The following is a 26,665-nucleotide window of genomic DNA, read 5'->3' as shown; positions in this document are numbered from 1 at the left end:
GCCCAAATAGGCCATTTGGTGACATTGCTGACGCTGGTAGCGCTGCCGGTTTCGGGCCAATATTTATGCCGCTGTTTGCCGTGATATGGAAATGTAGGAACCAGCCTGGTTGTGCTGCCTGGGCAGTTTAAGTGGCAGCAGTTTGTTTTAAAACGTCACACGTCGTAAGTTCGTGAGCCATCATCGTGTTATCCAGAGCAGCAGAATGTCTTTAGGCAAAGCCTAAACACATAAAAGTTTGTGTTTAGATTTAGGTGCACGTTAAAGTACCCCAAGTTATCAAAATTATTCCAGCGTCCCCCACTTCGTCGTGCAGCTTCGGGACGTCACAATCGGCCACATATTAAAGTGTGCGAAAAAAGTGAGATGAGCTGTTCAAATGGTATTTACATTTTTCCGTGCGCTGCTTTTATCTCAAGTAAAATGTTATTCATGCTAAATCGTGCTGAAGGATTCTATACGTAAACCATCCCTGACAAATAAAACATGAGCTGCTGTACGTGCTCTTGTAAAGGCCCAACATTTATTCGTAAATCTGCGAGGGAATTCAGACCCAATTCCTTTGGGTGCAGTCCATACACACGTAGCTATAAAGCAAATTTGCATTCGTTCTGAAAAAAATACGTGCGCATTTGGCCGTGTGCGACGATAGTAAGCGCATTTGCACGCATCGGGTTTAGCGTTTTTCGCTTGCACATTGACACGCACTGCAGCCTGAACCCTACTTTAGTGATCGATACAACAAAACCAAAACCAGGGAGTGAAAATATAACAATAATAAGAATTTTCGCGCTCACAGGCAAGCATTCTGACTAACTTGACAAACGATTCTGGGTTCTTGTGTCTACTCCCTTCAAAGTTCTTCATTTGCTTTTTCAAAGACAAACGTCGCCTTGCGAAATTTAATATAGAGACAGAGCAGACGTGCAGGGTTTCGCCCATCAAGACGCACCAACTGCGCCGACATCAGGTGACGTCAATGCTTCCAGTTAAAACCGGAGTGTCTTCGTACCTTTATAAGCAGCACGGTAAGAAGCGTTTTTCGCCGACGTGGTTTGTACTGCCCAGACAAAGAGTGCTAGAGGCGGCTTCCAAAAAAACCGTAAGCACTTCTACTGTCTCCTCTACTACAATGCATGTTACTTTACCAAAACTATGTATCTACGACGGCGCCAAGGTGTTATAGATGTTTATTGCCGTGCATACACGTAGGCTGCGCAGTTTTATCATTTCTTCGGTATGATGGTATAGGTAGCTGGAGTCCAACAGGCAACCAAACTTAACACCCTTATGCCAAGCCCATTTTCATTCTGGGGAAAACTTTTCATTCATAAGACAAAAAATTCTTCTTGGAAAAACAGTGATAAGTAAAAAACTGAAAAGAACTTCAGAATTCGTAATCGCGACGCCTATCTACAAGTGAGCAAAGAAAAAAACGGAGAAATGACTGCAAATCATTGTACATTAAAAGGTTCCTCCTAATAGTTCTAACCCATGTCCGTGATATTAGTTTGTATTATGAAAACAAAGTTAGCTTGTATTATGAAAACAAACAAAAAACACAGCCCACTGGTATCTTTACAAGAAAACCTTGGCAGCTCAATAATGCCCCTCAAATGCCCGTAAAGCAACAGCATACACTTTACAGCGCATATCAGCTCTGATAGACGCCCGGTAGTTTCTAGGGCACCATTTATTATGCGCAGCAGCAGGTGCGTTGCGTGCTTCGTCGCGCCAACATTCGTCCAACACTCTTCGAGAAGCTTTAGCTTAGCCATAACCTCGCTGTCGCTTTCGATGCTTCCGCCAGCACAGTGACAAATGTGTACGCTGTTCGCGCTGCGCCGGCTGCTCCAAACAGCAGGGATGAATGCGAGAGCTAGACTGAACATAAAAATAATTTTGGATTACCCCAACATGCTACAAATTCTAGCCAGCGATAGGCCACGCCACGAACAACAATGTCGCACCTCTTACACAAGAAAACATCAAAAATAAACTCACGTAACATCGCAAAAACATAAGGAAGGGACGTCGATAGAGACCGAGTGAAAAAGATCGCTCTACTCACTCAGTCTCTATCGTGATCCCTTCCTCATGTTTCGCGCTGTTACATAAGTTGCAATGAACCAACTAGCCTAGCAAACAATGATAAGGAATGATATTCTGAACAAAACTTGCATTCCTTATTGAATACTGGTTGTAATTAACAAAAATCTTACAGATACAAAATGTACGGTTACTGTATCATTTTCTCTCCACAGAAATGGCCAATTTATCATTAGCTTTTACAAATAAAAGAGCGCTTTACCTCAATAACATTCTGGACAACTCCCGCTTCAGTTACGGTTACAAAACTCTAAGTGTACCTGTTTTTTCTCCCCCGTTTCTACAGGTGGAAGTTTGAGCCGTGCGTTTGAAGACGTAAAGATGGGTTGCGTTGCATTGACGCTGACTCTAGTGTTCGTATGTATGGCGAAGAGCTTAGTCGAAGTAGAGGGAAGCAAGACTCTCTTGGAAACCTATAATGTGCTCATCGTTGTAGGTACGTTCTTTTCGCACAAACTTCCTTCGGCTTGGTTTCGACGTTAACGCTTGGTTGAAACCCATTGAAACGCAAGAAGGACACGAGTTTTGGAAGGAATCAGTGTGTTATGTACGACATGCCACTTTGTCACCCCACCATCGGATAAATTGCAATGCGCGAAAATGAGATGAAACAAGAGAGAGAGAGAGAGAGAGTGAATTTTAATGAGCACCAGCAGTTCAGTCGGCTGGGCCTAGGCCTCCCACGATGGGACGTCGAGGTCCTGCCTCTTCGCCGCTTCGTAGGCCTGCTGGGTCGCCCAGAGTTGGACGCGACCGGCTTACAAGATACAACGACCTTGTGAAATCATTTTACCTCGCAAGAAGAACCTTCCCCACCCCTCACCGCAAGTTAAACAGGGCACAGGCAACCATCCTTCGCCTGCTACAGACGGATACATACCCCTCCCTCACATGCTATCACACTATATACCCCGACATCTACCCGAGCCAGAAGTGCAAGGTCTGTAAAACTGAGATGAAACAAGCGAACAAAAAATCACACTATATACCCCGACAGCTACCCGAGCCAGACGTGCAAGGTCTGTAAAACTGAGAAGAAACAAACGAACAAAAAATTTCGGCAGAAACCATTGCCGGATGACCGTCGACGGTTTCGAGATTAGTCATGAAAGCAATTTAGCGGCGCACCCTATTATCACCGCCGAAACATGTCATGCATGAAGCGTGTACTCCAGCCGGGCTCCTCTGTCGCACTGCCGTTTTGGGCGCTTACATAGAAAGGCGCGCACAAGCGTTGTTTTCGGATGGTTAAATCTCCAAAAGTACTGCCGTGGTTTGTGCAGAAAAAAATTAATTTACAGGAAAACCTCTCACCAAAGGAGACGCACACCAGACTGAAAGCGACACTGCGGCTAAAGAGTAATGTGGACTGCCTTTACTGCCCTCGTGCAAGAAGACACCGCCATGCACTTTGACGAACGTGACACGTACAATATATCGATCATAAACAGACATGACCGAAGCCTATACCGACATCAAAATGGGCGCACTGTTCCACCTTTTAGTACAACCAAAACCTTCAGCATCATAAACGCCCAGAGTCTAATTTTTGCGTAAAGCTACAATTAAGAAGCGGCAAGGTAAGCTCAGCGGGAAATCGACCTCGATGGGTAGTACCAATTAGGCCTCAAGGAAACTTAATATTGTCACGTGGTAGTGACGTTAAAGAACACAGTAGCAATACTGTGAAAAACGAAACTAGCTTTTATTGGGCGAATCTGTGCCCCACAAAAACAGGCTACACCTAAAGCACAACGATAGCGGCAAACACAGTCGGCGATCGTCGAAAATCTGATCAGCGGGTCGAGCGCGTCGACTTTTATACATCAGTCGTCGAACGTTCCAGAGTAATCCCTGGGACCCGTGTGTCTTCCACAAACTTCTACACTATTCGCGTCAAGCACACATGCAATCAGATTACACAAGGTTCGGTAACAGACAGCGGATGGAAACATCGATAACATTCCAGAAACTTCCGAAACCTGCAGGCGCGTCATACGCTGCGCGATAACATTTGGCAGGCGGGGACATGCTGTCGCACGGGAAAGATAAAGAAGTACATGGTGTCAATATATTCCAAGAAAGTTGAGTCAGCGAAGGCCACCGCAGTCACCAGGCATTGTCAAGAGACGAGCCTCCTGCAATGGCGGTAACGCCAAAGGCTATATCCCTATGTGGCGAGCGCCAGCCTGCCGAGGGCGCCTCGTGGCCACCGTCCTCTCGAGTAACAGCGGCCCAGGTATGAACTGGACCTTGTTCCGTGCACACGACGCCAGAAAGTACACACCCGGAGACGGTATTAGCCGCTGTTTACCACTGAAACACTTTGCATGCTGGAAAACCTCCCCAAGCTGTAGGCATTCTAGAATAGGCAGGATTCTCCATGCGCTTTGTCACGACAGGTATGCTACCTTTTTGGGTAATGTAACCCGCGCTAATTCCGATCAGAGAAACCATGCCTTACAATCTTGGGGTAACCCGCACGTACGACCGCGTCCGCCGCCGCTTCTATTGGCCTGGTCTCGCTCGCACCGTCCGACACTATGTTGCTGTCTGTGATCCCTGCCAGCGTCGGAAAACACCTCAGGTGCTACCTGCCGGTCATCTCCAGCCGATCACCGTCCCTGTGGAACCGTTCTTTCGTGTTGGATTAGACCTCCTCGGTCCCTTTCCCACGTCATCCTCTGAGAACAAATGAGTAGCCGTTGCAACTGATTACGCCACCCGATGCGCTATCACGCGGGCTCTCCCTACCAGTTGCGCCACTGACGTCGCGGACTTTCTCTTGCGTGACATTATCTTCCTTCATGGCGCCCCACGAGAGCTGCTTACTGACTGTGGTCGTAACTTCCTCTCGAAAGTTATCGCCGACATTCTGCGTTCCTGCTCCATTCAACACAAGCTGACTACCTCATACCATCCTCAAACCAATGGCCTGACAGAGCGGTTAAACCGTACTTTTACCGATATGCTGTCCAAGTACGTTTTCAAGGACCACCACGACTGGGACATTGCCCTTCCTTACGTAACATTTGCGTACAATTCTTCCCGGCACGACACTGCCGGATTTTCTCCACTTTATCTACTGTACGGTCGCGAACCGACCTTGCCCCTTGACACGGCACTTCTGCCTGCTCAGCAACACGCGGCGCTTCCGCCTGCTCCGATCTCAACAAGCGACTATGCGCGCGACGCCATCGCCCTCACCGACCATGCACGCCAGCTTGCCCGTGCTCGATTGACGGCCTCGCAAACCACTAAGCACCGTCAGTACAACGCCCGCCACCGTGACGTACAGTCTTCGCCTGGTGCGCTCGTGCTCCTGTGGTCGCCCTCTCGTCACATCGAACTTTCAGAAAAGCTCATTTCACGATACACAAGGCCTACCACGTGCTGCACTAGGTGACGCCTGTGACGTACGAAATTGCTCCTGTGAGTTCAACCTCGTCCTCTACTCTGGCATCTAACGATGTCGTGCACGTCAGTAGGCTCAAGGCCTGCTACACTGTTTCCGAGCCCGGCCTTTAATCGCTCCGGGACGGCGCTTTTGTCGCCGGGTGTAGTGCTACTGAACAGTATTTGCGATGACGAAGAGGCGAGCAGTGTGAAGAAGACGACGACGATAAGAGGCTAGCGCGGACTGTTGCCTCTTGGCCAAGCGCGGCGTATTTCCTAGTAAATATACTTGTATATAGGTTTTCGTCTGCGTCTTCCTACGTAACAATATGGATAAAGCGAGAAAGGGCAAGGGAAGACATAAAAAGTCATGGGAGAACAAAGGGGGTTAGTATACATCCGAAAGATAGAAGTATTAGGGTTCAACAGCACAAATGTTATTATGGCGTGAACCAGCTGCAATAGCAAGGCTCGCTGCCTTTTTGTTCTGAAGAAAAATCGGATATTCCGACGTTGTCACAGTGTGAATGCTTGAGGCCACGCACAGCTGAGCCACAATGCGCGTGGTACGCGGGCACGAGGAGAAATAGTAATGCTCCCCCTCGCAATCCGCACCGCACGCACAGAGATTCGTGGCGATGAGGTTGAATCTGAGCAGGTAATGCCCATGCCCGATGAGTAGGTGCCCAAGTAGTCGGTTTGGGGGAAATCAACAGGGTATTGGGTGGACACTATTCACCCAGTTGTAAAGGCAGGTCAAGATCAAGCAGGGGCCATATCTTGACTTGCCCAAAGTGAGTCCCACCACCTCCCAAAAGACCATGCGTGAGTAGTAAAGGTAGGTGCGCTTCTCCTCCCTGTGAAAGTATCGATGCCACTCGTTTTTAGCAATATCATGAGACCGTGTTCTGATCGATCTTAGACATAGAGCGCTAGATCGAATAGCACCTGTAGTGCACGCAGACGATGCCGCCCCGTCGGCAAGCTCATTCTCCAGTACACCCTTATGTCCCGGTACATGAAATAAAAGGACAATACGACCTCTCCATACGACCACCAGAACCGCTCATCCGCACCGCATAGCCACGACAAAGACAACAGCAACGAGAGGCAGTAAGCGTACAAATAGATTGGAACCATGCTGTGCATAGTGGCAATGTAGGAAAGTGCCTAATCAAGAGCACAAACCTCAGTGCCATATGCACTATAGAGGCATTTACGACTTTGAATTTGCGGACACGGATGGGGCGAATGAAGTGATCAAACGCGACGAAAGCGGCTCCCGCCGCGGCGATGACAAAGGCACCGTCGGTATAAACAAGATGGACAGGTGCATATGAAATCCAAGTAGACTGATCAGGGGTAAGGCGTGTGAAATTGAAGCGGAATTTTTCTCTAGGGTGGTCATTTAATGGGTCCTACTGGAAGTCGACTTGGTTGGGCATGAATGTGTCTGGGCCATAGTACGTCACTTGGCGAAGGGTGGACAAGGAAAACTCCACTGCCAAGCTATCCAATTTCACAGTCGAAGGAGGGCAGTTGGCTGCATGGCCTAGTTTTCCGTCCGGGATGGTCCATAATTGGTCGGCGACGAATAGCGGCGTGGCTGGGGTGACGGGGACCGACGGCGACCGACGGCGCTGAGGCGACGGTGAGAGAGCAGGACGACTGACATCGACGGATACGTCAGAAGTAGGAGGCATACAGCGAGGCGAGTAACGACGCGGGTCGGCATATGGGCGAGGAGACGGGGAAAGCAGCGCGAATACGGCGACGTCAAGGAGGTGCGGCAGTGGCGAGCGACGAGGCCAATGCGGAGGCAAGGGAAGCAAATGAGCTTGTCGTCCGGAGTTCTCCACTCGGCAGGGTTGCGGTATCTGGGAGGGGAATACAGATCGCCGTGAGGCGGAGCAGTCGGCACCGGTCAGGCGTCAGGTCGGGAGACGGAGCAGGTAGCAGGAAAACCTAGGTTTGCAAATTCTTGACGTACAACTGCCTGAATGAGGGAGATCGCTGGGGCTGGATGGTCAATGGTGGGTTCAAGTGGGCGTGAATGGAACGGTGCAGGACTTGTAGCCTCGAGCTCGCGGCGAAAAATACGTGTGACGTGCTCATTTAAAGGTGGTGAAGCAGTAAGGTCAATGCAAGACGACGTCGCAGCCGTGTTAGGGAGCCGGGAGAACTGTGGAATGACGTGGCGGCTTTTGGCGAGCTCAAAGCGGCGGCATTCCTTGACAATGACGTCGATGGTGGACACATTATTGAAAACCAACAAGTTGAAGGCGTCGTCCGCGATCACTTTAAGTACGTGGCCAACTTTGTCAACCTCGGCCATTTTCTTGCCGACTTTCCGATAAAGAGCGGACACGTCTTGCATGTACGAGACGTGCGATTCAGTAGAAGACTGAACTCGAGTAGCAAGCTCTTTTGTAGCAGCCAGTTGCCGACCGATGGGATTTCCAAAGAGGTCGACGAGCTGCTCCTTGAAAGCATCGCAGCTACAGAGGCATCTCGTCCTCGTGTGTCCGGAACCAGACAGGAGGAGTTCCGCCCAAGTAAAATAGGACATTGGCTAGCAGTTTTCGCTAACACGCTCATACAGGTTGAGCAAGTCCTCAACGTCGACATTATCTTAGCTGGAGAATATGCCAGGATCGCGGGGATTTGTAACTGTAACGTACGTTGTTGTCAGGGTCGCAGGAGCAGAGGGAGACGAGGTGTCGTCACCGGGAGCCATGGCGGAAAGCGGGACGGTGCGGCCGCTGCGGAGCTCCGTGTCGAGGAAGAAAAACGGCAGCCTCCACCACAATGTTACGCGAAGGACGAGTCAGTAAGACGAGCAAGTATTTACAGGTTGTATTTACAACATCGGTTGCAAGGCTGACCGGTTAGATTCACAGCGCGAGCCCAGTTTCTTCTTCCTCCTCTTTTCTCGAGTGATGGCGCCCACGCGCCTCGTTCAAACAATCAAATATCACACGCATGAGGCAATATGAAGCGCCAATGTACGCGTCGTATGATAGGCGCCTGTCATTGCTACGAGAAGCGACCGCTGCGCGGATAATACGCGTGTGGTTAAGTGGACAGAGGAGAACGGAGGCCACCAAACTGGAGACGCGTATGCAACCGAAGGCAGCAGAACCTGTCTGTACAATCGAGGAATAATTGTCGGATGCAGTGTGCAATGTAAGTGGATTAAATTTAGTAATCTAGCGATCAATACCTCAGATTTAGGTTTAATATAGTCGACGGGGGCGAAAAAGTTAAGCTTGTCATCGAAAACTGCACCAAGTAATTCGATGTGGTTTTTGCACTTTAGAATAGCACCATCCAATCGAATGGACGGTCGCCGTTTTGACGTACGAAAGTGGTCATTATTGAAAAAGGCAAAAACAGTTTTTAATGACTGATTTTGGCCTTGTTCCGCTGAGTCCAATTGCAGACCAAGGTGAGGACCGATTCCGCTCATGTCTGCAGTTGCAAACGCGAAGTGTCAGTAATAAGAAGAATCGTGTCGTCCGCATGCGCTTGTATGGGGACGCCCTCTATGAAGTCGAGATCGAGCAGGAAATGAATAATGACATTCCACAGGAGAGGGCTGATAGGTGAACACTGAGGACTGCCAATCGATGGACATGCTGATACCTCTCCTGCGTGTGAGCGAAACACGACTTTTCGTCCCTTCAGGAACGATTGAAGCAGGAAATACAGGTTGAGAGGGCACCGATGTTTTTGAAAGAAAAAGAGAAGCGCGTCGTGCCACACTTTATCAAAGGCTCCTGTAAAATCAAGCAAAATCAATACAGCTTGAATTGTTGTAGATTTGGGTGCCTACAAGCGCTGGCGCAGTGCATAGAACGTCAGAAGAGCTCTACGTGCATGGGTGAAGCCAAATTGTCGAGGATGAATATTTAATGAGTGTAAACAGTAATACAGCTGGGAATTTAATAATCGTTCAAGAATATTGTCAAAAAAGATAATTCATCCCAGTAGGTCTTATAAGCAGAGGATAAGTTAAAGGGGACAGCCAGGGTTCAGAATGAAAATGATTCTGCCGACCTTCCAACAGGAGGGGAAGTAGCCCAAGAGCGCCATTAAATATTGACAGAAAGAAGTGAAGGTGTTACTAGAGCAGATGTCTGACAAGCATGCCGGTAAGTCCATCCAGCCCCGGCGCTGCCCGAGAGTTGCCTAAGTAGATAGCATGTTCGACTTCAGTCATTGTAAACTGGTGGTCCTTATTATTCCACGGGTACGGGCACGTTGTAAGCCCACTAACGCACCGATGGAACTCGCCGTCAGTAGTTGGCCCATCAACGGCCACATGCTCTCGCGGGAGCAACGTGGCAGAGTCAAATACGGAGACTGTTGATTCTCCGTCTGAGATATCGAGTGGCGGAGGGTGCGTCGCCGGTACGAGTTTTCCAAACGCCAGCTTAAAAGGTTTGCCGAAGATGTTCTGCGCGGTAAGTTCGCGACAGAGCGTTTTGTCAAAGCCATCCTTCGCCAGTCGGATGTTACGCTTGCACACCGCGAACGCACTGGCATACTGACGCCTGAAAACCTCGAGAAGGCCAGGATCTCTCGCTCGCTGGACACGCCGGTGCATCGCGCGTACCCGCGACCGCTCCTCGCTCAAGTGCGGTGTTCACCATGCGTTCGCCCGCATACCGCGCTGTCTGACTACACTCAAACACTTTCGGCACAAACTTCATAAATGCTGTAAAACTGGGCTGCAACCAAGTCGAGCGACATGTCCGAAGAAAAAGCACAGTGACTGATAGGGTCGAACCAAGCAGAGCTCCGCCAGGATTGAAAGATCTGGCAACGTGCGAAATTTGTTAAGCGTGTCACCGGCACCGGTACGCCTGCAGTGTCAGAGAGGAAGAATTCAATGTACAGATGACCATAGAGCGTGTCCGCATCCGAAACCGACCAGCAATACCCATTCTGGACTAAATAAAGAAACGGACACCACCATGGACGTCAATCCACGAACGATCCAGGTATGGTGTATCAAACGTCGGAGGCGACGGCGAGTCATTCAAGATGCATAATCCGTTGGCGCTTGCAAACTGGGCAACCTGTAGCCTTCGTACATCGCCAGCAACGCGGCCCCAAAGCGCATTCTTGGCATTGAATTTCCCAGCAACAATGAAGGTCCTAGATGAATATCGTGAGAAACACTGCCATTTTTGTCCAAGATAGCGTCGATCGGTCGATGAGGCGGGGCATAGATTGCCACAATGACAAAAGCCTGCCCTAGACACTCGCAGCTAATCGCCACGACGTGCTGCGATAGTAACAAGGGAAACAAGTCAAATCCGGGAGCCTGTGCCTGCAGCATTACTCGCCTGTTTGCTAGAGCATAGAAGTTATTCATATAATGAGGTACGTCGGGAATTTTGCCATTACGTGTGTACGGTTCGGATACTATTGCAAACGCAAAGCGTCCCCGACCCATGTAGTCTACAAGCACCTTGGTCGCATGGCGGGTGTGATCCATGCTGGCTTGTAAGAACTTGAGTGCGTTGGTGCTAACCATAATCTATTGCAATGCACTCACTCATCGAACGCATGCGTGAGAACCAGATGCTTTCTCTATTGGAGACGCATGCTCCTGGTCCAACGCGCACATAAGCCCCGGAAAGGACGCGGCACAGACGGCGGAGTAAAGGCATAAGAGAAAGGAAAAAAGAAACCGCGAAACTGAATCCAGCACAGACACGGGCAAAAAAGTGTGCGAGAAAACAGGAGGATGGATGAAACAATGATGGTAATGAAGCAAAAGGAATGATTGCACGAAATACCGAGAATAAAAACGAGCGAATAAGGCACAAAGTCTCGCCCTAGACATGAAAGGGTGCAGAATTAGACCACGGCACAGCGGAAAGTCACAAGACTAACACAATAATGGGTGAACCTGTGCCCACAAAAACAAGATTATACTCGACCTAACGGTGTTGACAATCACATGTATCATTCTTCGAAATCTGATTTACGGGTCACATGCGTCGGCTATTTATACGTCACTGATCGATAATACAAGCGTAATCACTGGTACTCGCTTGCCTTCTAGAATGTTCCACACTACTTGCGTCGCGCATAGTCTGATTACAGGGTTCGGCGACACCGTTGACAACAGATGGAATCGTCCATAACAATTGAGAAGGTTCTGATACACACGGATGCACGTTGCACCAAGCGATGATTTTAGCACTTCTTAGCATAAGACAGAGTGCTGCTAAGAAAGTAAGTTGCTGCGGGCCTCAGAATATATTTGGTCTATGCACGCCACTTTCTCCTCAAACTAGCTCAGGGAGCATTTGTATTTCATCGACGTCACCTAGAGATTGAACTGCATTTGATATTGTAAATGCGTTAGCATTCTGTGGAAACTTTGTTTGTATCTGTGTTTGTATACAACCATTTTCTTGCCTACCTGGGTCACTCAGTAGTCCATGGTAGAATGGTTATTGGGCTGCCGTGCTGAGGGAGCGGGGATCAAAACGAACGATCGGACAAACTTGTGTTACTGTGTATGCGGCAATGTGTACTACATACGTGCCGCATTCAATTAACCTCTTTCACACCAACCTGGGTCACTGTGATGCAGAACTGGGTAGGCATCACTGTTCGAAGAAACACTTTGACGTCGACTTAGAGCACTGGGTATGGGCCGCTCCGGTCTGTGCTGGTCTTCAATAAAGCTCTTTGATGCCAACCTAGGTCACTGGGTATGAACCAGTAGGTGTGTGCCGCTTCTCAATGAACGCCTTTGCCGCCAAGACTTTAGCGAGCTGCGCCATGAATTCATTGAGTATGCGACGCTCTAAACGACTCTCTCACCAACTTGGGTCGCTGACTATGAGCCACTCAGTATGCAGCAAACGAGGGAACAAATCTGGGCGTTCGCAGGCACCGGCACGCCACGCTTTCGGAGGCCACTTGCCGACTTCTCGGCAGTGCCATAAGATGGCGCATCATGTCCGGAAAGAAGAGCGAGAGGGGGGCCCGGTTGCCGCACGACGCGTTTCTCAGCGTTCACGCGTATCCAGCTTTTCTGGACACGAGGGTTTAGTTCGCGTGAGTGCCACCACGTGGCGTACTGGCCTTAAGCTTTTCAAGCTTCCCGCGGTGACGCGGGATGACGTCAACAAAAGAAAAATAGAATAATTAAAAGCTATTCCTGCGCATTGAACTTCGCCACAACGCTTGTCCCACCGGCGTTATCAATGTTCTTGATAAAGCGTAGCCGCTCGTGGCCTGTAAATGACTTGTCATCCTAAGAGCGTTTAGTCGCGACGAGCGATGATTGAGTCTGGGCTTTTGATACGGTTCATTTTTTTTATTTTTTTTATTTTTCATCTTTTTTTGATGCAACGGAGTAAACAATCTACGCAATCGTCAGAACAATCGTCAGAAGCACTCTGTGGTAGCATTTCTTCAGTCGGCACACATTGTTAACGTCCGAACATCACACAGAGTCTACGAGAGACGCCGTCGTGGACGGCTTTTGATTTGGACCTATCGATTTCGTTAAGGACCCGCCGTGGTTGCTCGGTGGCTATGGTGTTGGGCTGCTGAGCACGAGGTCGCGGGATCGAATCCCGGCCACGGCGGCCGCATTTCGATGGGGGCGAAATGCGAAAACACCCGTGTGCTTAGATTTAGGTGCACGTTAATGAACCCCAGGTGGTCAAAATTTCCGGAGTCCTCCATTACGGCGTGCCTCATAATCAGAAAGTGGTTTTGGCACGTAAAACCCCAAATATTATTATTATTATTTCGTTAAGGTGCCCCCATTATTTCGCTAGTGAATTTGCTGTCGGCACTCAGAGGCTACCGCCACCGCTTCAAATCGAGATGTGCTTAAGTATTAAGACATATAAATGGATATGTTGGTTTTGCACCTTGACGCAAAAGTCACGACACAAGAACTGAGCAAACTGTCTCTGTGTCGTCGTTTGTAAGCATGCAATGGCCGAAGCTGCTCGCAATATTACGTCACATTTACTGGCCACCAGGCAGGTACACCCTTTATATGTTCTCCATATTGTATACCATGTTGCCGTTCCGCCTTTATAATATAGCCGCAATGTAGACTAGCAGGTACGAATGTCATAAAGGCTACCCACATACTGAAAGACCTCGCGCGCAACTCCTGACACTTACTTGTACTCGAGAGTTGTGCGACTGCCAATGACATCCTTAACGAATGTTACATAACACATAATGAGATTTTACGTGCCAGAACCACGATTATGAGGCACGCCGTAGTGGGGAATTGGGGAATAATTTAGACCACTTGGGGTTCTTTAACGTGCGCCTAACCCTAAGTGCACTAGGGTGGTTGCTTGGGCTAGTTGGTAATTCATGATCAAAAATAACGTACAGCGCGAAGGGCAAGGACAGCAAGAGACGACATACACAGCGCTGACTTCCAACAATATTTTATTGCGTTGCCACATCGTGTGTATATATACAAGAGGGGACATGGGGGGAGGGGCGAAGAAAATGAAAGGCAGTCACAAGGGGTGTTCTAGCAGCAAGTCACTGTACTAAGAGCATGGTCACTTGAAAAAAAACGAACATTACGATTTATATATATTTATATACGTGACTTCACTAGGGGTCAGTGCGATAGAGGGGGCACCAACGCACAAACTACCAATTTTTCTGATGAAATCAGCTTCCACAATTTTCCGGGTGAGCTGTTAGCTGTGTGTCGCTAAAATTTCAGTATCTGCAAAGAGGGGCACGCAGCCGCAGTCCCGGCAATGGATGTCCAAGTGGCCTTGTACAGCGCTGTGGACGTTGTTACAGTGCTATCTTAGACGATCGTTTAAGCACCTGCCTGTCTGTCCAACATAATTACTGCCACAAGACAGGGGAATTTGGCAGACTAATTTCATTGTGCACGTGACAAAACGTTTTCTGTGCCCGACAGAGCAACAACTCTGATGTGATTTAGGCGCGCTTACACGCTTACAGAGCCTTACCAACTTTTCCGGGGCTGAGAAAACGACTGTGATTCGTGCACGCTCCCCAATTTCCTTTAGTGCGTGACGTTTCCCATAGGCCAATGGGCAGTGACTCCAACCATTTACTCGCCACATGACACATCTACACTGGAATTCAACTGGTTTCACCAACTCCCGCTTATATTCTCTTGACCCGAAACTGCGACTTCGCCTGGCACCCGGGCTCCAGCTTTCCTCTCTTTGTGTCTCGCTTCTTTCCCAATGTGCCGAGACGTGCTTTCACTGGTGCTTGCTGCTCCTTTTTCTCAATAAATGGAGGCATTCATTCATTCATTCGTAAGTCGCTGCAGAAAATAGCATGTCTTCATCTCCATAACTACCCTGTCTCTCACCTGGACTCTCCCATCGCAAAACAATGTTGCTGTGTTGCAAATGTCTGGGCGTCACATATACAATTTTCTAGGAATGGCCAGCAGCGCGGCGTGCAATTTTCGGTGGGTGTGAAAACAGTATACAAAGCGCCTCCTCTGCCACATCCACACTTAGCGCTCAGCTCCGTGAGCTACTATAAGCCGCAAGCACGCAGTACGAAATTAAAGAAACCTATCTGGGGTGGTCAGGGGCAGCTCATTTCGGATTCGTGATGCGTCGATTTAAAATATATATTTCTTATCTAAGCCTAAATGGACAGCGATATAGGCGACGTGAGTTACGGTAGCTCGTTGGTTTGGACTAACGACGCTCTTCATGCAGCACTTTTGTCTTACGCCTGTTTTCGAACGGGAATGAAAGGCAGGAGGGTAACACGCCTTCCTGAAATGAAACATTCGGAATAACTATTTGTTTGACGGTTGGACATATGTCAAGAGCCCCCGATATGAACCACCTGCAAGTCAGTATCAGTTTGCGAAGGGGAACTCAGATGAAACGTTGTCAAGTGGATAGGCTTTTAATTATCATAAGGATATCTTTATTGAAATTCTTTAACATGAGGGGAAAGCCGACTAATAAGCATTTAAATTTTCTGTGTTATGAAGATCTCAGGTTAATATAAGGTGGTTAATATAAGGTTAATAAGGTTAAGGTAATAATAATATAAGGTTAATATAAGGAGGCTGTAAAAGGCTGTGCCTTTTACAGCCTCCTAAACTAAAGAGCGAGTTATGAATAACAAATTGTTGCGGTAAATGTGTAAACACAGACGCCAAGAAGAGTCCTAGTCCCTTTCCTGGTATTCACTAAATGAAGAAGGAGAACGTATATACTCTCACCCGTTGTAGTGATGTGAAAAACGAAACACATCCAAAAGAGTGAGTCACGAATATAACACATTATAAAAGGTGAGCTTGCGCTGGAAAACACTCAAAGCACATTGCAGCGCAATCTCGAGTCTTCAAATGTGATGGAGAATGTGCGCCAGTATTCGCTTCACGCGCGCAATCTGATAAGATAACGCTCTTTCGCTATTGAATCCGTGACAACATACTGGATATTAGAAACACGTGCAGGTGCGTCTTGAGCTAACCTATAACTTTGGAACAGTGATTAGACGCTAAAAAAAGCTCCCCCCCCCCAAAAAAAAATAGAATGAACAAGAGAATACAGTTGCTTTTAATATTAGCTGAAACATAGTGCTCATGGTAAAAAGGGCCCCCAAGCACTGCACAGAGGCGCCGAGATGCAGAAAAGTCAAGAGCTAAACACTTTCCAATTACTGGTGTTTATCAAACCAGCATTTTGTGGTTTAATGTAGCCCTGTAGTCCAGAGGCCAGTTACACCACGGGTACTGTGTCGGAGCTCATATTTCATGTCAGCATTAATTGTCACAACATCACAGCATTTTTTTCTTTAGATCTTAACATTAGACAGCCAAAATACATGCAGCGAAACCATCATCCTAATACTTCAGTACTTTTCGTTCTAACGTACATGTCCGCACTGATCCATATGTTACAAAGTACTGAAAATGTTTCCAATTCTTTCCCCCAGGCAGCTGTTTTTATTCCAAATGATGGCACGAAACCGAGCCTGATGCCACCAGCGCTCAGAAATCTAAACACGAGCGTGGACAATGTTCTCGCACACCCTGTGTGATGCACCGTGGCGCTGAGAATAGTCTATTGTAAAGGCAGAAGTGCGTGGTTGGGCACATGTGCTTAAGGGGAAGCTTTAGCTCGGATGCTCCTTTATAAATACATGTAAAGCAGAATTCGTTTCTCCCGGCAGCCTGTGCGCCAAATTTGACGAGGTCTGTTGCATTTAAAAGAAAGACTTAATATCTAGTGACTGGGGGTTCCAAAGTTTTATTGAGGTCGCCAATGTTTTCTTAAAAATTGGCAAAAATCAAGAATTTTCAGTAAACGAGGCTATCAATTTACAACTCCGTAACTCAGCAATGAAACATGATGTCACAATTCTGTGGATTGCATATAATAGTAGATCTAAGGCGGACAAAATTGATTTGTTACGCATGAATGCCAAAAAATTCAGTAATATGTAAATGCAGATCTTGCAGAACCTTCATACACAACGTAACAAGTTCGCGTAAGATATAAATTGACATAGAGAACTTGTCCGCTTTGAATGATCCAATGGATGCTGTGTACAGAACCGTGATATATGTTCTTGATGCAGAGCTATTAATTTATAAACTTCGTGCGTCTATTATTTTCGAAATTTTGAATTTTTTAAAATTCTTTTCACAAAATTCAGACCCTAAATCAAAAGGCCGCTTGCAACCATCGCTAGAATTGAACTTACTCTCTCAAATGCAACAAATTTCATTATAGTTGGTCCAGGGGTAATCTCGGAAAAACTTTTTTGCGTTTTGCATGTATATGAATAAGTCGCGTCGAAGTTCGGCCCGAGCTAAAGCTTCCTCTTAAGTTCATGAAGTTGATTTGCGCCAAGTTAACCTGTCCATACTTCCATACTTACTTTATAAGAATCCTACCGCACCACCAATACGCCTGCTGCTTCTAACTGCACCAAATAAAACCATTAAACCAATACAAGCAATGGTGACATATCTTACCATGCGAGTGTTCAGACTTGTAACCATTGGATGTGGAGTAAGTTTAGAAATTGTGTGCATAATAAATAAAGCTACGCTAATTAACTTTTCAGTAATTGATCTTACATGGCTAAAGAAAATGAGCAGCTTTGAGCCCGTCCTCGAGATTATGCAGCCAAGGGAAGAAATTTCGATTAAACATGCTTCTGTAATAGGCATGCGAACAAAAATTTTCTAAGCCAATGCTCTTGGAAGGCGTAACTGACGCAGAAAAAGAACATATGTAAAGTCACAGAACAGCACTTCAAGGCGGAACACAAAGGAGGAACCACACACAAACTGCGCTAACAACTTGAAGTGCTGTTCTTTCTGTGATAATGAAGCAACTAGCCCGTCCGTCATTACTTGCAAACCTGTAAGGTCAACCTGACCGCACCCAGCCTTTTGTGATGCTGTCATCAATAGTATGGCTCCGTGAGCATGTTCTTTGTGGCCGGCCAGTCTTCTTTCGATTTTCATTCACGCTGTTGTTTCGAAGGCAAGCAGTTTGAATTGTTATTGTCAATATAGCAGCGAGCGTGTGCCGCCAAAATCTTGCTTGGTAGCAGAAGCGATGCATGACGCAATGATCGTGCAGATATAGCGCGTCGCTGGCATCAAGACAATGCGCTGCCGCCGAAGAAAGAAAGATAACAAAACTGAACAGCTTGGTAGCTGCTCACGGAGCCGTGTCGGTGGTGACGCTGCCATCGTGACGAAATCTGGGGTGGCGGTATTGGCGGCTGAGGCATTTATTTTCTTTATTTCTTTATATATATATACATATATATATATGGCGAAGCCGTTAAGAGGACGTTCTAACTCGGGCCCAACTCCGGCGCGGCCTATTCAAATAGATCTAAAACGCCGAAATGCTTTTCTCAGATAAACCTTGGACCGATTTTACTGAAATTTGCTGGATTCTAGAGAGAAAGGTAAATTCTAGTGACTTTTGGTAGCGGACTTTCCATTTAGGCCCTGAATGTTGTTAGCAGAATTTTAAAGATTCGAAAGTGCAAAAAAGGTAGAAGCGCGAAGTTTACAAATTAATATCTCCGCATCAAGAATAGATATCACGGTTCTGTCAATGGCATCCATTAGATCGTTCAAAGCGGACAAATTCAATATGTCGATTTATACCTTACGTGAATTCGTTACGTTGTGTACAAGGGTTCTGCAAAAGCTGTATTTCCATATTACTAATTTTCTTTTGAGATTCATGTGTAATATTTTAATTTTGTCCGCTTTAGATGCGCTGTAAGATGCAATGCACAGAATTGTGATATCATTTTTCATTGCCGAAAGACAGAGTTGTAAACGTGATGGTTTCGTTTTCCGAAAATTTTCGATTTTTGCCAATTTTCAATAAACAAATGATTACCTAAATCAGAAATTCGAAACCAGCAGTCACTAAATTTTACGTCTTTCTTTAAAGTGCAACAGACCTTGTCAAATTTGGTGCAGTGGTTGCCGAGAAAAACGAATTCTCCTTTTACATATATTTAGATAACATCACCCGAGCTAAAGCTTCCTCTTAAGGGCTACGTTCTCCACTGTCATGTCCGCGTGTAAAACAATATCCCGAAGATAGTACAATGCCGGACTGACCCGCGGCGGTGGTGAAGCAGGCGTTAAGCGCTCCCCATACGTGGGCCGATCCGGAAGATAGTGCAATGGCGGGCCGACCCGCGGCGGAGGTGCAGTTTGCCATTAAGGGGCCCGCATACACAGCTTTGCTGGTCATCCTTCTTCACAGAGTGGAAAGGCACTGAGATTTTTTTTTCTTATCCGCGTTTGTCCTGCATGCGTCTGCAATGAAAACAAGAAGCAGGTATGCATGGAAAATCTAAGGTGGTGGCGGCAGGTGGTTGCGCAGAAGTAAGCATGCCCAGCCCCTTCACGTACTTGCATCTGCATTGGCATGGGTTCGTGGTAGCGATAGTGACCCAACCGCTCCTTTTTCTGCACGCTCTAGCGATTGTGAAACTAAGGATGTGGTTAGCATGCCCAGCCACTGAATGCAAACTGCAGCAGTTACGAGTGGTGGAATCCCGCTGGGGCTGATTGTGCAGAAAGCTTCCTTTCTCAGTCCGCTCTCGCGATGGTGAAGCTAAAAATAAGGAGGAGGCTTGACGGACACAACGTTTATCATCATCATAACATAATGGATGGACGACCTGCGCAAAGGGCAAGGCACACCAAGTTTTTAGCACTTCACTTGTCCTACAGTAAAGCGCTACAGTGGCTAGTATGCCCTCGTGGGTATGGTCGACCGAACTGCTTTTTACTGCTAACACTGGACTGATACTAAGAAAATGCTCCGTTCGCAGACACCTCGCTACACAAAAATTAGCAAAACAATATCACTTTATAAAAGTGCGTATGCCAATTATCTGGTGTCCTTCGTGTATGTGTGGAGGGCATAAGGGTTCTTGCAATGAAACGGCAGTATCGCCGTTTTTGCTGCAGTTGCACGCAAACAAAATTCGCTGAAGTGATCGGACAGCGCTCTACCAGCCGAGAAGACCAACCCACAAATTAAAAGAAAATCGCTGGTTTCAGATCTTCAAATGTACTTGGCGCTTAGCTACCAACTGTAATATTTTTCTTTCTGTGCTCTTATGAAGAAGAAAATTCCACATTACTACAATATCAACAACAGTACACAATATACACTGGCTTTGAAGGTGTGATCACGCACCGCACTTTTGTACATTCAGCACATGTTGTATTGGGGCAACACGTTTGAGCAAAATGATTAGGTTTTCGGTCAAAGCACTGTAACAGGCGGGAAGAAATCGTTGTCATGCCTGGTCGAAACAAGACTATCTGAAATCTTATTTACTTATATATATTTTTTGAAAGATCACTATAAGCGTTTATACATTTGCTTCGTATGAGTTATATACTAGCTTGCCTCGTCAATCTCAAAAATGTATTCTCTTTGCGGGAGAAGGCCTTCGTGAAAAACGACGCAACATAACAGTAAAACACCCAGCAAGGTTCCTATCCAGATTATTGGCGAAATTGTGCACTGAAGGGTGTCGACTAGCGTGCGATTGAAAGTTGAATTATGATAGTTGTAAGCTTGAGTTGCGTCCAGCACGAGCGAGTAGTGTTAGCGATGACATTGGTGCGAAAATGGTCAGCTTGGTCTGCGATAAGTTCTTGTGGATCTCCACACTGAACGTCGCAGTCGTCACGATGAGAGCACTTCTGTGACATTATTTGCCCAGTGGGCTGGGAAGGCTCGAGTGGTAGCTCACCTTGAGGGGTATTGGCTAACAATTATTAATATACATACTTTGCGATGATGAAAAAGATGCAGAAACACTACTGGTGCTATCTAACTCTTCGTAAACAGGCCCCCAAATTTAAATTAGCCCACCCCCAAATTTAAATTCGGCCATTCCCGATTTTCATTTCGCCCAGCCTTAAACTTTAAGTTGGCCCAATTCCAAATTTCAATTGGGCCACCCCTAATTTTGAAGTTGGTCCACCTACGAATTTCACTAAATCGCTCCCACATTTCGAGTCGACGCACCCCACAATATAGGTTGGCCCACCCCCGTATCGCCCCCAAATTCATTTTGACCGACCCCGAAATTGGCCCCACATTTAGGTAGGGCCAACCCTATATCACCCCCAAATACAGATTGGCCCGCCTCCACAAACCACCAAATTTAGATTGCCCCACTCCAATACCACCTGCAAATCTAGGTTGGCCCACCCCCATATCAGCCCCAAACTAACGCTGGCCCACCCTTCGATCACCTGAAATTTAGGATGGCCCACCTTAAATCACCCCCTAATTAAGGTTAGTACACCCAATAACACCCCCCAATTCAACTTGGCCTAACCGCACATCACCCCCATGGCTACTTTAGCCCGTCCCCCTATCACCCTCAAATTTAGGTTGGCCCACCCCATATCATCCCCAAATCCAGGTTGGCCCACCCTCATATCAGCCCCAAACTTAGCCTGGCCCACCCCTCCATCAGCTCAAATTTAGCATGGCCCACCGCAAATCACTTCCAAATTTAGGTTAGCCCACCCCCATATCACCCCCGATTCAGCTTGGCCCAGCCCCACATCACCCCCCATGGTTAGGGTGGCCCACCCCCCATATCACCCCCAAATTTAGGTTCTCCCACCCCGATATCATACCCAAATCCAGGCTGGCCCACCCCCCGTATTTTCCCAAACCTAAGCTTACCGACCAATATATCACCTCAAATTTAGGTTGGGCCACCCCCATATCAGCCTCAAATTCAGCTTGGCTCACTACCATTTCACCCCAAATTTAGGTTGGGCCACTCCCATATAACTACCGAATTCAGCATGGCCCATCCCTGTATCGCGCCCAAATTTATGCTGATGGCACTTCCAATTTGAAGTTGGCCACCACAACCCTTTTTATGAAGACCTATGTATTTATATGGGAAACGCGTCAAGTTTTTTGGCATTGTAGACACGATTTTGCACGATTTTGCTACCAAATTGCTGGGGTACTCGCCAAAGAATGCTGCGCTATAAAATCAAATGCACCGAACGAGGGACGACATATGTTGATCCTAAATGCTGACGGCTAGCCAAGCTAGCTTCTCTGCAGAGCGACCGGGGCAGACACAGCACGGGACATTTATTCAAATGGTTTTTTTACGGCCACACCTACGGATTCATACCACTTGGCTGTAGGGAACACATTAACAGTAGCTATTAATCCAGACGCTGCACATCTTCTCCTAGCTGGTGCATTTCTTATTTGGATGAATCTTTAGAAATAATTAACATTCGGGCAGCGACTCAGCCTAGCAGACCCTTTGTTCCACCCGAATGTTGCACAGGAATGGCACTGGCCACCGGGTGGAATTGTAGCCCAGGTGGACCTCATTCGCTGAGAGTGTGTGCCATTAAGGACAGACGAAAGTCGAAGAAAACGGACCTTCCAGAAGAACGCAATGAGAATCGCTATTTTGTTCTCCCAGGTTCCATGCTACAAAGCACGAAATTTTTTTTTTTTTGCATAACACAAAGCCATGCGCAAGCTTCTAGTTATGATGTCCAATTAATAAAATCTTCATAAAAGCGACGATTGAACAAATGAACACGACACTGCCATGTTTTAGGACAGAAAAATAGAAAACAATATTTCAAGAGCACCACTGGAAAACCAGAACCGAAAGCAAATCTTGAGTTTTGAGTTTCGACCTGCAGCTTTTGTTATTCGCGAAAAACCCGCTCGTTCCATTGAAAACGCGCTAGCTTCGTGCCGGGCCCGCTTGGGGCGCTAGTCGGTACGTGTCCTGAAAAGCTGGATATGCGCACCGGCGAGCCATGCATTTCGGAGGCCATGTGCAGGCTTCGCTGCGGCGGCGCTATATGGCGCCGACTGTTCTTAGGGAAGCACAAAATAGGAATCCCACTGCCATGCACGCCTCCTACATAACTCGTTTCGACGGTGGCAGTACATTGTTTTGCTATATTGATTCAATGCTAACGCATTGCTGTGGACAGTCGTCCAGTGATGGGCTCTGCCACAATTTTTTTTGTGCACGCACCAATCTCATACCCAAAATGTCAATAAACATGGAGGGCTGGCCTAGTAAACGCTGCTATATTTTTTTTGTATCTGTGAAGTGTGATTAAAATGCTCACGATATGCATATATTGCGCACATTTTACAGACAAGACCAAATGAAAATTTATATGACAGAATAGTCGGAGCCTAATTTCAGTTCTTTTGTTCTTCAGGACAGTGCAAGCACAACGGAATATATGTTTCGTTATCAAGATCCCTTTTCTTTAGCAATCCCTGTAGGGAATGGACGTGCACTTGGGCTGGCGGTGGCCGCGGAAGGTTGAATATCTATAGGTAAGGAAGGAAGGCCTTCTTCAGCCGTTTTGAGCCTACGTAATATTCATCGTTTCGTCGAGCGCTTCGCAATGCACTTCCGCCTGACCGTTTAGTACACTCCTATTACCTATAAGCAAAACGGATGAGGCATCTGCTCTAAAAACAGTAGGAGGAATAGGGGGTTCAAGATTGTTTGCCATTGCTGGGTACGTGTTATATGAAATAAAATGGCTAATTTTAGGGTAAGAAAACAGAATGGGAAGATTATATGAAACTTTCAGTTCTTTAAATAACCGCTAGAGCTCCTTGAATTTCGCGCGTGGTATCGGTGCAATTATCGACGCTTAAGTTTCCGGGGCTTAATTTGGAGAGCGATACCTCAGCCTATTGGACGCTTCGAACATGTAGATGTTGGAAAAACAAACTTCGTTGTCGGCTATAATCTTCTCAGGTCAACAGTAATGATTTGATATGTGTTGCTTTCTCGACAAACGAAGTAATTGACAAGTAGCTTGTGTTATTAAAACCACCCGAATGCCCCAGTTTACAGTGAGAAGTACCCGCCATCAACTATACTGGAATACAAGCGGCTTCTATGGCAAATGGCCGAGTACCTTATTTTCTCATTTGCCCAAACAAACATAATCAAAAGGATGCGCCAGCAAAGATACGTTAGAAAACAAAGTTCCGGAAACCGGCAACTGTAGCGTACGAAGCAAGGAGTGACGTAACTACACTTTCATATGTGAAAAAATGAGCCGCCTAGAAACTGATTTCATTTGTCTTCTAATAGTGTCATGGAAGGGCAACGCATAGTTAGGACTCTCGAAGAGCAGCGTAAGCACGATGCGCGGCGACGGGAACAGCAACGTCTATATGCACACTGGTGTCGTGCTCAGGTTCGGCAGGACCCAGTTCAAGGCTACTTCAAATTGGTCTATCAAATCAGGTGACAGCACAACTTCGCTGGCCAACTACTTTCACGCCGTAGATCGGAGCCTTCTTTCTTCCCTTGTTTCCCCACTTATTTCTATAATACAAAAGAGAATAAAAAGGCGATACCAGAATAACTAACAGAACCACTGCCATAGCATTCGCTTAAGAATGTTACAGTGAATTCGCGTAAGAATGTTAAGTTGAAAGTACAAGCTCAGTATTTTTAATTGCTGGGAATTTCAGTAAGCAGGACGAGCAGTGGTCAAACAATCCGACCGTGTTGTCTTCCCGGACATCCTTGTCGAATTAATTATTTAACCGCAATACTCCCCACGGCCTTTACCAACTTGCAGATATGCCTACACATTAGTGTGAGAAGCCTGCGTCTACCCTTGTTCTTCTATTTGCGAATTCCCCCTGCTTACTTCAGCCAATTAACACAGCAGCTAGCACAAGTCACCACGAGTGTGTTGCTCCTTCATTAAAGAAATTCAAATCCCCAAAAACGGCTTCCGGACCACGAAGGTTTATGCTTTCGAAAGAGGGGATTACTCCACAATTATTCAGGAACTAGACTAAACAATTGACAGGTTTGCCCAAAGGGCACCGCCCACAGTGTCTCAGAGACATGATCTTCACTCAAGGGCAAACATTAAGCACTTAGGGAGATGCATGTTTTATTTAAGGTATACTCTCCGGAAAACAAAGACAGAATAAACCATCGTTCACAAGCTAAACACACATTGTCATAAAAAGATGAAAACTCATGTATAGACGTTGTAAGGAGCAACTTGACACAGATCATCGTCTAAAACACCTAGGCGATGAAGTCAGCTCTTAGATAAAAACAAGAAAAAGAGGTTTATTTTTTTTTGATACTTGAGAAGCACGTATTCAAGAGAATCTTAAAGAATTATGCAAGCATGTCAAAACGAACCCTAAAAATGAAATGTGGATTCTCCCTACAACAGATAACAATGTAACTGTCAGCGATAATAGTGATAAGGCGCATTGCTTCAACGACTAGTTTTCTTCAGTATTGTTCAAAACCAAGCCAAATCCCAGCTCTCGTAACCAGTATTATAGATTGCCTGCCACACATTTTGACTTACCATTGCGGCGTTAATAATCTGCTTCGGAAACAAACCACGCCCCGCCCCAGGTCCTGGCAGCATACTCAACAACGTTCCTAAATCCTGCACTAACACTGTAGTCAAGTGTTCTTTGACATTACTGTTCACTGTTACGTTTCGCCTACGACGCGCGGTTTAGCCGGCGCGATTGCAACAAAGCGGCAGACATTTTGGCCCGTTCGGCGTCGCCGCTACGCTCCCCGCCAGGCGTTTCCAGGCGTTTCCAGGCGTTTCCAGGCGTTTCTAGGCATGTTCCGATGCCACGTGTCTTCATGTGCGTGTGTGAGTGTATGTGCCATTGTGCCCGACCGGCGGCGATGCGACAGCAGGGGGTCACCTTCTCCTCCCAGTCATTGTGCCCGACCAGAGGCGCTCCGAGAGCAGAAGTTACCTTCTCCTTCCAGTCATTGTGCCTGACCAGAGGCGCTACGAGAGCCGAGGTTACCTTCTCCTCCCAGTCTTTGTGCCCGACCGGCGGCGCTACGACAGTGTGCGTCACCTTAGCCCATTGTACATTCACGTGCTCGTCTATTGAGGGGTTCCTTCTTGCCCTCAACTGCGAGAGTATAAAAACAGCTGCCCCCGGACGCCAAAAGAGAGGGCTCCGATTTCTTCTGTTGAGTAAAGTGCTCTCCCGTCTCTCTACTTCGGTCAACCTGACCGCCAACTCTTTGCGATGTTAAAATAAACAAGTTGTTTTGTTGTTACCAGTCGACTCATGCTTTGCCGGGACCTTCGGATGCTTCCAGTTGTACCCCAGGCCGCCAGGCCAACGCTACCCTTGGGGCTTGCGACCCAGGTGCAACAACGGGCGTCAGCGCCGAGTTCCCAACCGATCGCACCAGCGGTGCGACCACAATAACCGTTGCCATCGGTGGGATTCAAACAACTCGCGCCAGCGGTGCGATCCAAACAACTGTCTGCAAGCGGTGAGATCGCGACAACAGAGGCCAGCAGCGAAGAGATGCAGTTGACTGTATGCTGAGCAGCTCAACGACGATCCGGGAGCAGTGCAACGAGCCCTGTGTGATGACTGGTTGCCTGCAGCGGAACGACTGCGCTGAACTCTTGACTGCAAGGTTTGGTGAGTGCGGGACTTTCATCTTCTGAGCTTTGCCAGGCTTTTGTTAGTGTCAGAAACAGAGCTGGTAATTGTGGTTGTCGTTGCTGCCGGGTTAGATTGCGGCAAGACAATAT

General features: G+C 47.1%; 1 long non-coding RNA gene across 1 annotated transcript in view; it reads left to right on the top strand.

Moving 5' to 3' along the window:
- Nucleotides 1-1,054: 1,054 nt before the first annotated feature.
- LOC142591178 (uncharacterized) overlaps nt 1,055-26,665 on the top strand; it is a 36,569-nt gene continuing 10,958 nt past the window's right edge. Inside the window, exons 1-3 of the long non-coding RNA XR_012830376.1 lie at nt 1,055-1,102; nt 2,396-2,545; nt 23,297-23,417. This is a non-coding gene — a long non-coding RNA (uncharacterized LOC142591178). The remainder of the gene's footprint in view (nt 1,103-2,395; nt 2,546-23,296; nt 23,418-26,665) is intronic.

The sequence above is a fragment of the Dermacentor variabilis genome, chromosome 8, assembly GCF_050947875.1.
Source record: "Dermacentor variabilis isolate Ectoservices chromosome 8, ASM5094787v1, whole genome shotgun sequence".
NCBI lineage: Eukaryota > Metazoa > Arthropoda > Arachnida > Ixodida > Ixodidae > Dermacentor > Dermacentor variabilis.
Note: the sequence above shows the minus strand (reverse complement) of the source record. Positions and strands in the feature narration are given on the sequence as shown.